Consider the following 17,085-nt stretch of genomic DNA (forward strand, 5'->3'; position numbering starts at 1 on the left):
TTATATGTCTAATGGTCACACCGTTCTCAGGCAGCAGCTACTTCTGACACAGATAGGAATTTTACATGTTTAGTCTTTAAAACGGTTGTTACTCTATTAACTAAGCAAATATGTGTCAATGGTTCTGCCTACCATCTCCAACCTCACTGTCCAGCAACCTGTACTTGATTCTAGAACTAAATAAAAAGGAAAAAAAAAAAAAACCACACCACCACCAAAAAGACTCCGTGATCCCAGCCCAGAAGAGCTTGTGGTCTCATGAGGGACAGAGATAACTGGGACTCAGTACACAAAAAGCCTTGACAAAGATGGGAGCACTGGGCTTCTTGGAGGAAGAGAATGCCTTTGCTAGGTCTTCAAGGATGAGGAGGAGTTAGCCAGGTAAAGGTGACAGAGGAGGGGCATTCCAGGCAGAGGAAGTTCAGTAAAGTCAGAGGTGTGAAGATGCATGATATAATCAGGCAAACGGAGCATTCTGGTTGAGGGAGAACATATTAAGATGGAAATGTAGACAGAAGATATCTTATATTGCATGTTAACTTTGAATTTATTTATTTGGTGGATAAGGAACAGGAAACCAATAAAGGTTGCTGGCACGGAGGGAGCTGGTTAAGTCTCCATTTTTAGATGGACAAAACTTGGTAGCTTTCCTTGACAGAACAAAGCAGGTGCCAGACTTAGTAAGGAGCAAAGCATGTCTTGGGAAGGAAGGCTGTCTCTTGAAAAGGTACTCCCTTTTCAAAGTACCATAATTAAACAGAAATATGGGAAGTGAATAGTCTACTTCATAATTACGCTGTGTTATGAAAAGCCACGAAATACCCAAGGAAGTCAACTTAATAGAAAAAAAAATACTGATGTTTTAAAGGCAGAGGGGAGATTCAAGGTTGGATTAAAGGTAGAAATGACAGACTCAAATTATGTTCAAGGAAGAAAATGAAAGGCCTACTCTGAAAGAGAAGAATCAAGTGTACAAAGGAAGAACACTTAGTAAAAGAAGACACTGCAGAATATAAACTTTTCACAAATTGGTACTAATCCCCGGATTACCTTTAACCAGGCCAATCTAAAAGCTGCAAATGTAGCCCAGTTTGCTGTGCTGAATTTTAACTCTGTATGTGCACTGTGTATGTATATGTTATATATATGATATGTGGTATTATTTTATGGGTACTCATTTAATTTTCAGCAATGTTGTAAACAAATCCTCTGGCCATCAGAGGTTAATTTTCAAAGTCCTCACTTGACTCCGACTGGCAGGGCTACTACAGCCTTAGATGTTATAGTTGCTGCTGCATAAGCACAAAGAAAATGAATGGTCATGCTGGGTTCCAGTAGTTTCTATGTTACATTAACATATCTCACTAAAATATGCCAACATATGTCCACTGCAATTTTAAAAACGTGTCAAAACCTCCGCCTTATGCCTCCTTCCACCACCACCTCAAATAAATGACACTAGAAAAGTAAATACATTCAGAATAACCACTTAACCCACTCAACAGTTTGTTTCTCACACCAGATTTTATTGCGCTCTGATATACAAGCTACATTCTCACAAAATAGAAATTCCTTGTGTGTAGGGGATGAATTAATTTCTGTATAAGCTGAATATGCTGATTTTTATGAACATTTTATAGAAAGGGTCACAATATTTTTTAGAGTTAACTGCCTTATTGAGGGGGGAAAGAGGGAGCTGACAAAAGTCTACATGCATAGATAGTCCTAGTAGCAGATCTCAAACATGAAGGTGTAAATTTCAGTCAATGATGCAAACGTGAGCAAAAACATTTTACAGGCACAGTTGAGTTTTGGAGTTTATAAAAGGAAGGTGAACTCCTTCTGAAGGGCTTTTGGACATATATGCATGCTCATATCCTATATGCATATACAGGTTACACTTGGAAAAAGCCCACTATAGTATTCAGAATCAAATTTACAAACAAGTTAGTGTTGCCTGACTTTTAACAATAAAAGGAATCACTACAGATTTTATTTATACTGTTTACATTCAAAAGTAATCAACTTCCATACAGTTTTTAGGTACTTACCTCTTAAAGATAAGTACATCTATATATACATTTATTGCATGGATAACCTAAACCTAGCAAATAGCTGATTTTAGGCTTACTGAATCTTTTCCATGTCTTAATAGTTTTTAAAATCAAATATATAGGAGTCAGTCATTATTAGGGTATATGTTATCATCATAGTGATAAAAATCAGTAATGGGACTAGAAACAGTATACCCACTAAGTTGTAACTAAGTCATTAGATTAAAAAACCAAATTATTAAAAACTGTTTTAAGAGGTATTCCCCACTAAGTTCCTTGTACGAGCTTAGTAATAACTTTACAGATGTTCTTGTCATAGTCCTGTTCTCTCTGTGCCTGCTCCTTCACAAAAATTCTCTTCACATCAAATTCCTACAATTGAGTTAGAACCCCAGAAAATTCAACCTCTTTTTTCTCAGATGGCTACAAAAATTTGAGTATCAATGAGACAGCTTGAAATAACCTCTATATACTTTTTTAAAACTAGGATTGTATTTGTAAATTTACTTGCAATTACTTAAAAAAACAAAAACCAAAAAACCCACAAAAAACCCCAAACATGATTTTGGTGGCTTCCTGTCCTTCAGACTTCCAAGGGGTGGATTATTTCATTGTAAAAAGTTCTCTTTTCAACTGTTCTATTCCATTAACCCAGACTATTATCCATTTTTATATAATGAATTCACTTTATACTGACATAGCCAAAGACCTGGAATAAACTAGTCAAGCATGAACTCTCCTTTAGCAGAACATGATGCTTTTAAAGGCAAGTGGTTTCTTTTCAATTAAAATCATATTCCTGCCTGTTACTGAATTAGCAATACAACTACACAGTAAAAAAGATCTCACAGGATATATGATACTCAACCTAAAACACATGGTACTCGACCTACTCAACCAGCCCCGTAATTTTTAATATTCACTTAGCACCTATGCATAATCAGATAGGCAGCATCTGAGAACATTCCAGTTGCTAAAGAAGAAATAGTGCCTCATTATACACCAGTACTATGCCATGGCTCTCCATGAATATTGAGTTTTCTAATATTCTCTGCTTGACTTTAATAATATCTCAGCAGTGACAAGCTAGCATCTTGTACAACTATTCTCAATTTGTTTCACTTTGAAACAGATTTCCTTTCATCATGTACAACACCACACAGTTATATGGATTCAATGAGTTTATCATAATGACCCTAAGGTTCTAATGACAGAGGAATAAAAATAATCATTGACTGTCTCTCCTCTGCCTTTACATCCATATAAGAGGGAAACAAATCCTACAAAGGAACAAGCACCCAAGCAGCTGAAATTTATAGGAAATAAGGCATTAGAGAACATTAAGTGCTAACATCACTTCTATGGTCTCTCCTCTACCCCCTTGAAATCAGTGTTTTTTAAGGGCACTGCCCTTCACACTTCAAAATCACCAGGTCATTAAAAACATGGATTTTTCCCCGCCCTATTCCAAACCTACAGATGCAAAATCTCAGGAGGGAACCCGAGAAAACAAGCTTCCCAGGTGAGGGTTATTCACCATTGAGAACCACTATGCTATATATTATACAGAATATCTGACTAATGCTCTAATTTTGAGTTGCCTGATACTTGGGGCAACTGTCAGAAAGTCAGTACATGTTAGGAGAAATAAAGTTTGTTTTTTTTTTTTTTTAAAGATTTTATTTATTTATTTGACAGAGAGAGAGATAGCGAGAGCAGGAACACAAGCAAGGGAAGTGGGAGAGGGAGAAGCAGGCTTCCTGCCGAGCAGGGAGCCCGATGTGGGACTCGATCCCAGAACCCTGGGATCATGACCTGAGCCGAAGGCAGACGCTGAACGACTGAGCCACCCAGGCGCCCAGGAGAAATAAAGTTTTAAGTGAGTTAGATTCTATCACCAACTATGTGTGTGAGCTGTGTTAATGAATTGTTATGAAAAAAAAAAACAAAACAGTATTATGAGTGCACTCTGGAAAAAATGCTCTTGTAAAACCAAAGGTTTGGACTAGATAGTATTTAAGATTCATTCCAGCTCTAAATTTCTGATTTCATTTTTCTTTGTCTCCTCGTATTGACAGGGGATGAAATGCAAATACATGTTTAAGGGAGTAATAGGTACCAAAGCTATTTCTAGTCTTGGTAGATGGGCCATAAAAACATGCCCTGCTGATCTGATTTTTACAATTCTATTACACATAAAACTCCATACCACACTTATTCCTAAGTCCCTGTTCATAACCAGTCATTTTATTTAATTCAATTTTGACTCCATATCTATTCTGCTATAAACTGTACTTACATTCCAGACAATAGCAATTTTGACTCCATATCTATTCTGCTATAAACTGTACTTACATTCCAGAAATAGCTTTGCTAAACACAGATTACACTAAAATGGGATATTACTGTAATTTAACATGTGAAGAGGAAAGGGCAGGTGAGTATGGAGACTGACCATATACCCATAAAGTCATATACCAAAACTGAAATCCATTCACATCAATACTTCCAGATATTCAGAGTAAAACTCCACAACAATCCCTATTAGAGTTATAAAGTAAATTTAACTTGACTGTATGCACACCTGGTAAAAATAAGAACATTTTCAAAAAGAATGACAACTGATAGAATTTTGAGTGAGGACAACAGGATTTTATAATCAGCTAGAACAAGCCCTGGCTTGGCAACCACCGTCTCCTCTGTACTCCCTTGTGCAGGGCCTTACCAGATCCAGACCTCCCCACTCTACCTTCTCCCCACCTCAGGAATCTCAGCCCCTGGTTCACTCCTGCATCAGGGCCTTCTCATCTGCCATTCCTTCTGCAGGGAGTACGCTTTCTCAAGGATCTGCACAGCTCCCTCCTTTGCTTCCTTCAAGTCTGTGTTCAAATGTCACCTGCTGAGTTCTTACTTGATCTTCTATCTCCAGTTTGTCCTCTTCAAACATTTAGTCTTCCTTAGCATAACACCATTTAACACACATTTTGATTATTTCTCTAATGAGCAAAGATCCACGAAAGGCAGGGAATTTTGGGTTCCTCCCCAGTGTATCCCTAGTGCTTAGAACAGTGTCTGGCACATATTGGCATTCAATGAATTAATGAATGGGTATATCTTGAATTATGTATTTTTCACTTACCTATATTTTTCTAATACCTATATTAAAGTGAAAACCCACTTAAAAAATACATAGCTTTTGACAGAAAGATCTCAAAGGTGTTCACACTGTTAAAAAATAAAGTATGCAACCCCCATCAAAGAGGGTCATATGGTATTCAATATCTCAAAATTTCTTTGGAGGTTTTTGAGAAAAAAAATATACAAGTAGTTCAAATTTTTGTATCCAGAAATTGGTGTGTTTATAAATGAAATTGCTTGACTCGCTCTTGGTTTCCAGACCCTTCCATATGCCCAAACCAATTCCATGCCTGGGTTTATAAATCTCTGGCCTCTCTGCCTCTTTAACTCTACCCAAGTTCCCTGGGCTCTTGAGTCACTCTGGAAGAATGACTAACCCAGTTAGAAAGTAAACTTCAGTCCCATCTTTAAGAAAACATATACATTTTGGTTTTAAACAATTAGGACAAAAGAAAAAGAAATCTGAAAATTAACGAAACAAAAAACACATGGATATCACTTTGGTTTTGATTACTTACATAATAACTGCTATTCCCTCTAGTAATGTAGATAAACAGATTTAGTTCTCATGGCCATGAGTAAAAACCTACTGAAAAATTACTATTCTATCTATATTGATGAATAAGTGATAAATTTCCAGGGCATGATATAAAAAACAAAGTAAATTTTAAAAACTAGTTTGGGAAAAGTAGCAGTTCCAATACTTGATTATCTACTATGTGAAAAGCACGGAGCTCTGCATCAATGATCCAAAGCTAAGGAAACAACACTCTGAGAACGACACACAAGGTAAAAAAGCTAACTGCAACTAACCCTAAAACCAGGGGCTGTGAGAGGTGCCGTAAAGGGCATAAACAAGGCACTTCCACATCACGGCTGGAGTGGCAAAGGTTCCTGTAGAGGGCATAGAGTGGGGCATTTCATAAGAGTACTGACATTCTCACTGGGGACACTTAATAAATGGAAAAAAATAGGGACATTCTATACAGCATTAAGACCATAAGCAAATGCATCCATCATCATACAAATTCTGAGGGCCTATTCCCTATGTACAGATACTGCAGATACGAAGTTGGAAGCCATCACCCCCAGCCCCTCACCCAAGCAACTGGTCGCACAGAGGAAGAAACGGGTCATTTATAGGGACTTAGTAACAAAGAACAGATCTGACTCAAACATACTTGTGAGAGTCAAAGAGAGTAGACTCAGGCCTATACAGAGAAGTCCAATAAACCCATGCATGATTACGATAGCCAGCTCCAAACTGTTTCTGAAGAAAATTCCAGTCTTCACTGAATCCACTTGGGGAGCGTTTAACACTATTAATGGGCTGAACCAGGATCTTTTTCTTCTAGGAAACTATGTCCACTTCAGATTTAGTTAATTTAGCAAGCCAGCTCACTTGCACCTAGATGAGTTAACTAAGAGGAAGACCACTAAAATCCTTAACTTTCAGCTCTAACAAATGGAGGCCCCTAAACAACAACACAACCTTCCTGGGTCTCTGCCATTATTGTAAAAGGCCAGGCACTGAAAGAAGACTGTTGCAAGCTTAAGTGCTCCAGGCACCTTCAGCTCTCTAGCCAGCCTTGCCAGTGCCCTGCCAATCCCCAATGTCGGAACTCCAAGCAACTACAGGGGCTTTTCCCAATCCTTCCCCTTAATCAGCTCAAAGAAACCACTCTCCAGATTGAGAATGAATGTCTCTCTGTGCTTATTGACACTGAAGCTATACCTGGTGCTCAACTTCACTGTTATTAAACAGCCCCTGCCCTGAAATATTAAAAGAGTTCAAATAGTTCTGGATAGAAGATCAAACCAGCCATGCAATCCCTTAAGCCAAAACCTCCAATAAAACTCAACAGGTTCCTACCTCTAAACCTATTCCCTTTTGTTTAGGCCAAGATATCTCCACCCTTTTCTCCTTAGCTCTTCTGCCCCTACTGACTGGGCTGAAATTTCTTAGAAAATATGCTGGAATTTCTCCTGAAAGGGGGAAATAATTCTAGAATTTGAAAAAAGCAACCAAAGTAGCCAAATAGGTGGACCACATGATCCGGCAACATGTTTTATTTGTTCCGTCTCTGATGGCACTAGAGCTAATTACAAGGACACTGATCATTTGTCCCTATTGAACCAGCTACCACTCTCCTTATGGGCAAAACCCTCAACTGTTACTGGCACAGTGCCACAGTGTACCTCCTATTAAGATCCTAGAATTAGGATCAAAGCCTCTCCCTAGAATTAATCAATACCCTATAAATAAGGTTGTCCAGGGTATTAAGCTCACAATGAAAGACTATAAGGCCTGAGGCCTCATTATCCCCTGTACTAGTCCCTGCAACAGCCCTTTTTCACCTGCTTAAAAAAAAAAAAAAAAATGGTTGCAGAATGGAGATTTGTGCAGGACCTCCAAGGCATAAAGAGTACAGTCATCCTTCGCCATCCAGTTGTTCCCAATCTCCATACTCTCCTTTATTGGTCTCTATACCTGCTGAAAGCAAATTTTTCACCATGGTTGTCTTCTTTAGCATCTCAGTGGATAACACCAGACACTATGTCTTTGCTTTTACTTGGAAAGGACAATACACCCGGATAGTACTCCCCCAAAGTTCTCCTCAAAGTCTCTGTACTTCTCACAAACCTTGAAAACTGATCTAGATCATATAAAATTTCCTGGAAGCTCTGCCCTATTACAATATGTAGATGACTTGCTTCTCTGCTTTTCCACCTTTTAGCCTTATAGTGACACGAAGTCTCCAAGGAAAAATGGCAATTCGTTCAAACTCAGGTTTGGTATTTAGAGCACCTAACTTTGGAAACAGAGGCTACGATTAGATCCAAACGGGTATCGTGGCATCTGAAACTTCTCAAAAACCCAAACTAAGCACCAATTACAAGGTTCTCTCTTGGCCACTCTCAAAATTCAATTCCAAACAACTTTCTTATGGACCAACCCTTATATGTTTACTAAAAAACAACAAACTTGACCCTATTATTTGGTTAAGACCAAAATAATTTAGTCTTTAAATTTAGTCTTAAATGAAAGACTAACAAATCCCCTACCCTTGGACATCTCGACAATCAACTTCCCATTTTCCTTTTTACATAATGAACAGAGAGGAATGCCCTTGGGGTATTCACCCCAAAACATGGGAAACACCACTGGCCCACAGGTTATTCTGGCCAACATCTAGACCCTGTGGCATAAGAGCACACCCCACCCTCTGCCTCAGAGCCACTGCTGCCATTGTTCTTTTAGTCAAGGTCCCTGAAGAAATAATCATGGGATCCCTCCTAACTAATCTTGTTCCCTATTCAGGAGAAGCCCTTCTAAATTCTCATCATATTCAATTCCTGTCAGTCAGTTGCCTCGCCTCATATGAAATCCTCCTGCTAACCACTCCTCATATAGCAGTACCCTTTACCCATGGTTTCAACTCCTAGCAGAGCTGAAGAAGCTGGTTAAGGAGACAAGATAGCATCCAAATCAAGTCTGCAAATACAATGAAACTGGGCTCTTCTGAAAGATGATGGCCAACAGAACCTACATTAATAAAAGTGCAAAAGAGGCACTACAGCATAAAACATTCATAAAAGCTGCAATGAATGAATTAAAACCAGAAATTGTACATGACTGCTGGAAGAGCTTATGGAGTAAAGTCATGAGTGATTTCAAAGGCTTCCACGGGATTGCTGGAGAAGTTAAAAAATCCTTCACATAGCAAGATAAATTAGTGGAGTAGAACTAGCCAACCTATTTGATGAGTTTGTTGAAGCACATACCGAGGAACATCTAGAAGTGTTAACAAGTGAGGAAGTGAAAGAACTTGTTGAGTCATTTACAAAGGAAGAAGATGAAGAAACTGAAGCAGAAAATAAAGCAGAACCAGCAATGTGGACATTACCAAAATTTGCTGAAGTGTTTTGAATTGCACAGACATTAAGTGACAAAATTACAGAATATGATCCTCAAATGGAACACAGGATTAAAGTCATCTGTATGATCTCTGAAGGATTACAATCTCTGCAGCAACACTCTGAATAGTTAAAAAGAGACAACAAATTCCAATTACAGTGTTCCTCCAAAAGTTTTAGGCGAAAAAACTCTTCAACTTTTAAGTACCCCCAATCATTGACAATGTCAGGGCTTGATGATCCAGGATCATCTGAAGCAGGTGATTATCCTTCTGCATTTATTATTAGAAAGTCTGCCACTGGTCAACAGTGCCTAACACTGTGTCACAATGCCTACATCACTCACCTCATCACGTAGGCACTGTATCACCTCCTATCATCATAGGAAGAAGGAGTACAGTACAATAAGGTATTTTGAGAGAGAAAAATACATTCACATAACATTTATTACAGTATATTGTTATAACTATTCTAATCTTATTGCCACTAACCTCATATATGTTGTTTTTTTTTTTTTTTTTAGAAAAATTTACTTATTATTTGAGAAAGAGAGAGTGCGTGGGGTGGGGGGGAGAGGGAGAAGGAGAGAGAATCTGAAGCAGATTCCATGCTAAACGTGGAGCCCAACGCGGGGTTCGATCTCACAACTCTGAGACCATAACCTGACCCAAAACCAAGAGTCAGATGCTTAACTGTCTGTGCCACCCAGGCGTCCCAATCTCATATATTTTATTTTTTTTTATTATTTATTTATTTATTTATTTTTTATTATTTTTTTTATTCTTATGTTAATCCCCATACATTACATCATTAGTTTTAGATGAAGTGTTCCATGATTCATTGTTTGTGCATAACACCCAGTGCTCCATGCAGAACGTGCCCTCCTCAGTACCCACCACCAGGCTAACCCATCCTCCCACCCCCCTCCCCTCTAGAACCCTGTTTGTTTTTCAGAGTCCATCGTCTCTCATGGTTCGTCTACCCCTCCGATATCCCCCGCTTCATTCTTCCCCTCCCGCTACCTTCTTCTTCTTCTTTTTTTTTTTTTTCTTAACATACATTGCATTATTTGTTTCAGAGGTACAGATCTGAGATTCAACAGTCTTGCAAAATTCACAGCGCTTACCAGAGCACATACCCTCCCCAGTGTCTATAACCCAGTCACCCCATCCTTCCCACCCCACCCCCCACTCCAGCAACCCTCAGTTTGTTTCCTGAGATTAAGAATTCCTCATATCAGTGAGATCATATGATACATGTCTTTCTCTGTTTGACTTATTTCACTCAACATAATACCCTCCAGTTCCATCAATCTCATATATTTTAAAATTTATCACAGGTATGTACGTATAGAAAAAACATAGTATATACATAGGGTTCAGTACTACCTGCTGTATCAGGCAACCACTGGTGGTCCTGGGAAAGCATCCCATGCAGATAAGGGATGGGCGGTGGGGGGAGACTACTGTATAAATCTTTCTCACTGTAACAATCTTCATCCTGCTACTCTTCTCTTCCCCTCCACTGATAAAACTTCTCATGACTGCTTATTATGAATGGACTCCCTCCATGACAATAAATACACTGGAAAATTTTGGGGGGATTTGCAATAATCTGAAAAAAATGAACCAATTGCATAGTCTAGAGATACTGAAAAAATTAAAAACAAGGTATATGTCATGAATGCAAAAAATATATATGATTACTAGCCTATTTTATCATTTACTATCATAAAATACACACAAATCTATTATAAAAAGTTGAAACTTATCAAATGTACACAGCATACACTAAACAGCATGCTACTAAACGATGAAGGGGTCAACCAAGAAATCAAAGATGAAATAAAAAAATAAATGAAGATAAATGAAAATGGGGCACCTGGGTTAAAGCATCCGGCTCTTGGTTTCCGCTCAGGTCGATCTCAGGGTCAGGAGATCAAGCACCATGTAGAGCTCTGCACTCAGCACGGAGTCCGCCTGGGTTTCTCTCTCCCTCTACCTCTGCCCTCCCCACCTCCTCCTCTCTCTAAAGTAAATAAATAAATCTTTTTAAAAAGAGAGAGATAGGGGCACCTGGGTGGCTCAGTCATTTAAGCGTCTGCCTTCAGCTCAGGTCATGATCCCAGGGTCCTGGGATCAAGCCCGGCATCGGGCTCCCTGTTCCACGGGCAGTCTGCTTCTCCCTCTCCCTCTGCCTCTCCTCCTGTTCCTGCTTTCTATTTCAAATAAAGAAAATCTTTAAAAAAAAAAAAAAGATAAATGAAAATAACACAAGTCCAAAATCTCTAGGACACAGGGAAAGCAGTTCTAAAGGAAAAGTTATGGCAATGCAGGCCTCCCACAAGAAACAAGAAAAATCTTGAACAATCTAACCTTACCCCTAAAGGAACTAGAAAAAGAATAAACAAAGCTCAAAGTTAGTAGGAGATAAATAATAAAGATCAGAACAGAAGCAAATGAAATAGAGATAAAAATAGAAAAGATGAGTAAAACCAAGAGCTGGTTCTTTGGAAGATAAACAAAATTGATATGCCTTTAGCTAGACTTGTCAAGAAAAAGAGAGGACCCAAATAAATAGAATAAAGAATGAAACAGGAAAGGTAACAACACCACAGGAATACAAAGAACTATAAAATACTATGAAAAATTATATGCCAACAAACTGGACAACCTAGAAAAAAATGGGTAAGTTCCTAGAAACATAAAATCTCCCAAAACTGAATCAAGAAGGAATAGAAAAACTGAACAGACTAATTACTAGTAACAAAACTGAACTGATAACCAAAAACTCCCAACAAGTAAAAGTCTAGGACCAGACAGATTCACAGGTGGATTCTACCAAATATTTGTTAATACCTACTTCCCTCAAGCTATTCCAAAAAAACAGAAAAGGAAAACTTCCAAATTTATCCTATGAGGCTAACATTACCCCAATACCACAACCAAAGACACTACAAAAAAACTACAGGCCAATAACAGATGCAAAAATCCTCAACCATTATTAGCAAACTGCATTCAACAAAACATTAAAAGGATCACGCACCATGGTCAAGGAAGATTTATTCTAGGGATGCAGGATGATTCAATATTCACAAATCAACCAACAGGATACACCACATTAACAAAATGAAAAATAAAAATCACATGGTCATTTCAACAGATGCAGAAAAAACATCTGTCAAAGTTCAACATCTGTTCATGATAAAAATTCTCAACAAAATGGGTTTAAAGAGAACATACTTCAACACAATAAAGGCCATATATGGAAAACCCACAGCTAGTATCATATTTAATGGTGAAAAACTGAGAGCTTTTCCTCCAAGATCAGGAACAAGATAATGAGACAAGATCCTGAACAAGATGTCCACTCTTGACATTTTTATTCAACATGGTACTGGAAGTCCCAGCCACAACAATCAGACAAGAAAATGAAATAAAAAGCATCCAAATTGGTAAGGAAAAAGTTAAATTGACACTATATGTAGATGACACACATAGAAAACTCTCAAGACTCCATCAAGAAACTATGAGAATAATAAATTCCGTAAGGTTGCAAAAAACAAGGGGCGCCTGGGTGGCTCAGTTGGTTAAGCGGCTGCCTTCGGCTCAGGTCATGATCCAGGGGTCCTGGGATCGAGCCCCGCATCGGGCTCCCTGCTCCGCAGGAAGCCTGCTTCTCCCTCTCCCTCTGCCTGCCTCTTTGCCTACTTGTTCTCTCTCTATCTCTCTGTCAAATAAATAAATAAAATCTTTAAAAAAAAGGTTGCAAAAAACAAAATCAATACCCAGAAATTGACTGCATTTCTATACACTAATAATCAAGTACCACAAAGAGAAATTAAGGAAGTACATTTACAATTGCACCAAAAAACGTAAAATACCTAGGAATAAACTTAACCAAAGAGATGAAAGACCTGTACTCTGAACTATGAAACACGGATGAAAAAATTGAAGACAAAACAAATGAAAAGACATACCATGCTCATGGATTGGAAGAATATTGCTAAAATGTCCATACTACCCACAGCAATCTACAGATTTAATGTGATCCCTGTCAAAATACCAACAGCATTTTCCACAGAATTAAAATAAACAATACTACAATTTGTATGGAACCATAAAAGACCCTGAGTAGCCAAAGCAACACTGAAAAAGAAGAACAAAGTTCAAGATACCACAATCTCAGATTTCAAGATCTACTATGAAACTGCAGTAGTAAAAACAGCATGGTACTGGCACAAAAACAGACACAGAGATCAATGAAAAAGAACAGAGAGATCTTGGGGCGCCTGGGTGGCTCAGTCGTTAAGCGTCTGCCTTTGGCTCAGGTCATGATCCCAGGCTCCTGGGATCGAGCCCCGCATCGGGCTCCCTGCTCAGCTGGGAGTCTGCTTCTCCCTCTCCCTCTCCCCCTGCTTGTGTTCCCTCTTTCGCTGTGTCTCTCTCTGTCAAATAAATAAATAAATAAATAAATAAAAGAACAGAGAGATCAGAAACTAACTGATGCTTCTATGATCAATTAATCTATGATACAGGAGGCAAGAACAAACAACAGGGAAAAGACAGTCTCTTCAATAAATGGTACTAGGAAACCTGAACAGCTAAAAGCAGAAGAATGAAACTGGACCACTACTTTCTTATAGCATACACAAAAATAAACTCAAAATGGATTAAAGACCTAAATGTGATACTTGAAACCATAAAACTCCTAGAAGAAACATAGGCAGTGCTTTCTTTGACATTAGCCTTAGCAACATTTTTCTAGATGTCTCCTCAGGCAAGGGAAACAAAAGCAAAAATAAACTACTGGAGTTACATCAAAATAAAAAGCTTTTGCACGGTGAAGGGAACCATCATGAAAACGAAAAGGCAACCTACTGAATGGGAGAAGATATCCGCAAACGATATATCTGATAAGGGATTAATACCCAAATACATAAAGAACTTATACAACATACATTCTGCATCTCATAGATAAGGCATAATTTTAACTTCAAGTCTTATTATTTAAGAAATATATTTCATAATGCTACAACTGCCAAAGATAGTGGTTCCTTTGATGGATCTGGGAAAAGGAAGCTGAAAACCTTCTGGAAAGGATTCACCATTTCAGATGCCATTAAGAACATCTGTGATTCACGGGGAGAGGTCGAAATATCACCATTAGCAGGAGTTTGGGAGAAGCTGATTCCAACTCTCATTGATGACTTTGAGTGGTTCAAAACTTCAGTGTAGAAAATAACTGCAGATTTGGTGGTAATAACAAGACAGCTAGAATTAGAAGTGGAGCCAGAAAATGTGACAACTGCTGCAATGTCATCATAAAACTTTAACAGATGAAGAAATACTTCTTGTGGATGAGAGAAAAAAGTGGCTTCTTCAGATGAAATCTACTCCTGGTGAAGATGCTGGGCAGATTGTTGAAATGACAACAAAGGACTCACAATATCACATAAATTTAGTTGATAAAACAGCATCAGGGTTTGGAAGGACTGACTCCCAATTTTGAAAGAAGTTGTGTGTGTAATATGCTATCTAACAGCATCACGTGTTAGAGAAATAATTTATGAAAGTCAATTTACAAACTTCATTGTTGTCTCAAGAAAATGCCACAGCCACAATCTTCAACAACCACCCCCATCAGTCAGCAGCCATCAGAATCAAGGCAAAACCTTCACCAGCAAAAGGACTGATTTGTTGAAAGCTCAGAAGATGGTTAGATGGTTAGCAATAAAGTACTTTTTTTTTTCTCCCAGAGACAGCACAAGCAGGGGGAGCAGCAGAGGGAGAGGGAGAAGCAGGCTCCCCTTGGAGCAGGGAGCCCGATGCGGGACTAGATCCCAGGACTCTGGGATCATGACCTGAGCCAAAGGCAGACACCTAACTGACTGAGCCACCTAGGCGCCCCAGCAATAAAGCACTTTTAAATTAAGATACATGTTGTTTCAGACATACTGCAATTACACACTTAACAGCCTACAGTATAGCATAAACAAATTTTATATGCACCGGGAAACCTCTGTAAATGCTTCTCCCAAATGATAATGTAGAAAAATTGACTAGCAATGCTCAACAATTGGCCTCAGAAAAGGAAAAATAAAATCAGAAGTCTAGTAACTGTTGGTTCCGTAAGTGAAACAATTCTGGTTTGGCCAACTAGTAGAAACCTAGTCATACCAGGTCTTAAAATTCTCATACCAGGGATGCCTGGGTGGCTCAGTCAGGTAAGCACCTGACTCGTGATTTCGGCTCAAATCATGATCGCACGGTTGTGGGATCGAGCCCTGCACTGGGTTCTGCACTCTGATTGAGACTCTCTCCCTCTGCCCCTTGCCATGCTCGTGTGCTCTAAATAAATAAAAATAAAATCTTTAAAAATTTTTCATACCGTATATGCTTTGAATTATTGGTCTTCTGACGAAATGATAGCCATTATGAACCAATACTAGTGGGGAATTATCAATTAAGACATAAAAAGTGCCTACTTTGCTTGTTCCACCTGCTCCAAATACAACCCAAGGAATATTATCTGTACTGATCCTGGACACTTTATTTAGCTGTCGTGTAAGTGGGGGGTGTAGGGGGAGAGAGAATCTTAAGCAAGCTCCAATGCCCAGTGCACAGCGTGATGCGCGGCTCAACCTCAGAATCCTGAGGATCATGACCTGAGCCAAATCAGGAGTCAGACGTTTACGTTTAACTGACTAAGCCACCCAGGTGCCTCACTCCTGGACACTTTAAATTGCCCAATGGACAATTCAAAGTTTGGCAAATGAATTTCAGTCAATCTCTCCCTAGTTCCAGTCTTATAAGTATGTTTTAGTCAGTTTGTATGTTTTCTCACTGTACTGAAGCTTTTCCTTGTTAGGCAAGCTATTGCCTCTTCCATGGCTAAAATACTATTAGAAAGGATTGTCTTGGGGGTGCCTGGGTGGCTCAGTAGGTTGAGCATCTGACTCTTGATTTTGGCTCAGATCATGACTCAGAGTCCTGAGACTGAGCCCTGAGTTGGGCTCTGCACTCAGTGGGGAGTCTGCTTGAGATTCTCTCTCTCTGCCCTTAGTCCCGCTCATGTGCACGTGCTCTCTTTCTCAAATAAATAAATAAATCTTTAAAAAAAAAAAAATTGTTCCTACCTGGGGAACTCCCCTGGAACTTTATAGCGGCAAGGGAACTCAATTCTCTGGTCAAGGGCTTTAAAGGCCTGTGTTCATTAAGCCATTCTACTACACTTTCATTGTGCTTATCACCCTCAATCCTCAGCTAATCAAATGCACTAATGGCATCATTAAGGCTCCACTGGCAGGATTTATAGAGACCCTTTTAAATACTCAGGCCAAAAGCACTGGCCATTAGTCCTTTTAAATTTCAGGAACACAGCTCACTTGCAATCTGGAAACCTCACGGCACCCAATGCACATAGCTCCTGCTTCTCTGATTCACCGCGAAGAAAAGGAAACGTGCTTTAATACTATCAAGGTCTAATTACTTCTGATGGAAATAACCAGCTCTAGTAGAACAATCTTCCCACAGCACACTCCGGGAAGACAAAGACCTCAAGCATCACTCCTTGTAACTCAGATATTTAATCTATTGTAAATGACATCTCTACAAAGACTCCCTTCAATCTTGCTGGAAAGGCCCAATTCTTAGCCACCAAATGCCAGAAACCGACTTCTGGATCCATGTATCCCATCTAAAGAAAGCACCAAACCCCAACTGGACCTATGCACCAACTGGTGACCTGAAAGTCAAGACTTCCAGGAGTTGAAGCAGACAACAGCTTTCCTGAGATGACTGGACCAGGCCTGTATACCTTCTTTCCCTTGCTTGTTCTCACGTTTTCTTCTCCCTTTCATGGAAGGGTAATGCCTTTCTCAACATTTCCCAATACCTTGAAAAAGGGGTAAGCTGTTCCAATTACTAGATTTGTCATCCGAAACCACTATCCATCCATGACAGCAGTGACCCCT

Source organism: Neomonachus schauinslandi, chromosome 3 (assembly GCF_002201575.2).
Source record: "Neomonachus schauinslandi chromosome 3, ASM220157v2, whole genome shotgun sequence".
NCBI lineage: Eukaryota > Metazoa > Chordata > Mammalia > Carnivora > Phocidae > Neomonachus > Neomonachus schauinslandi.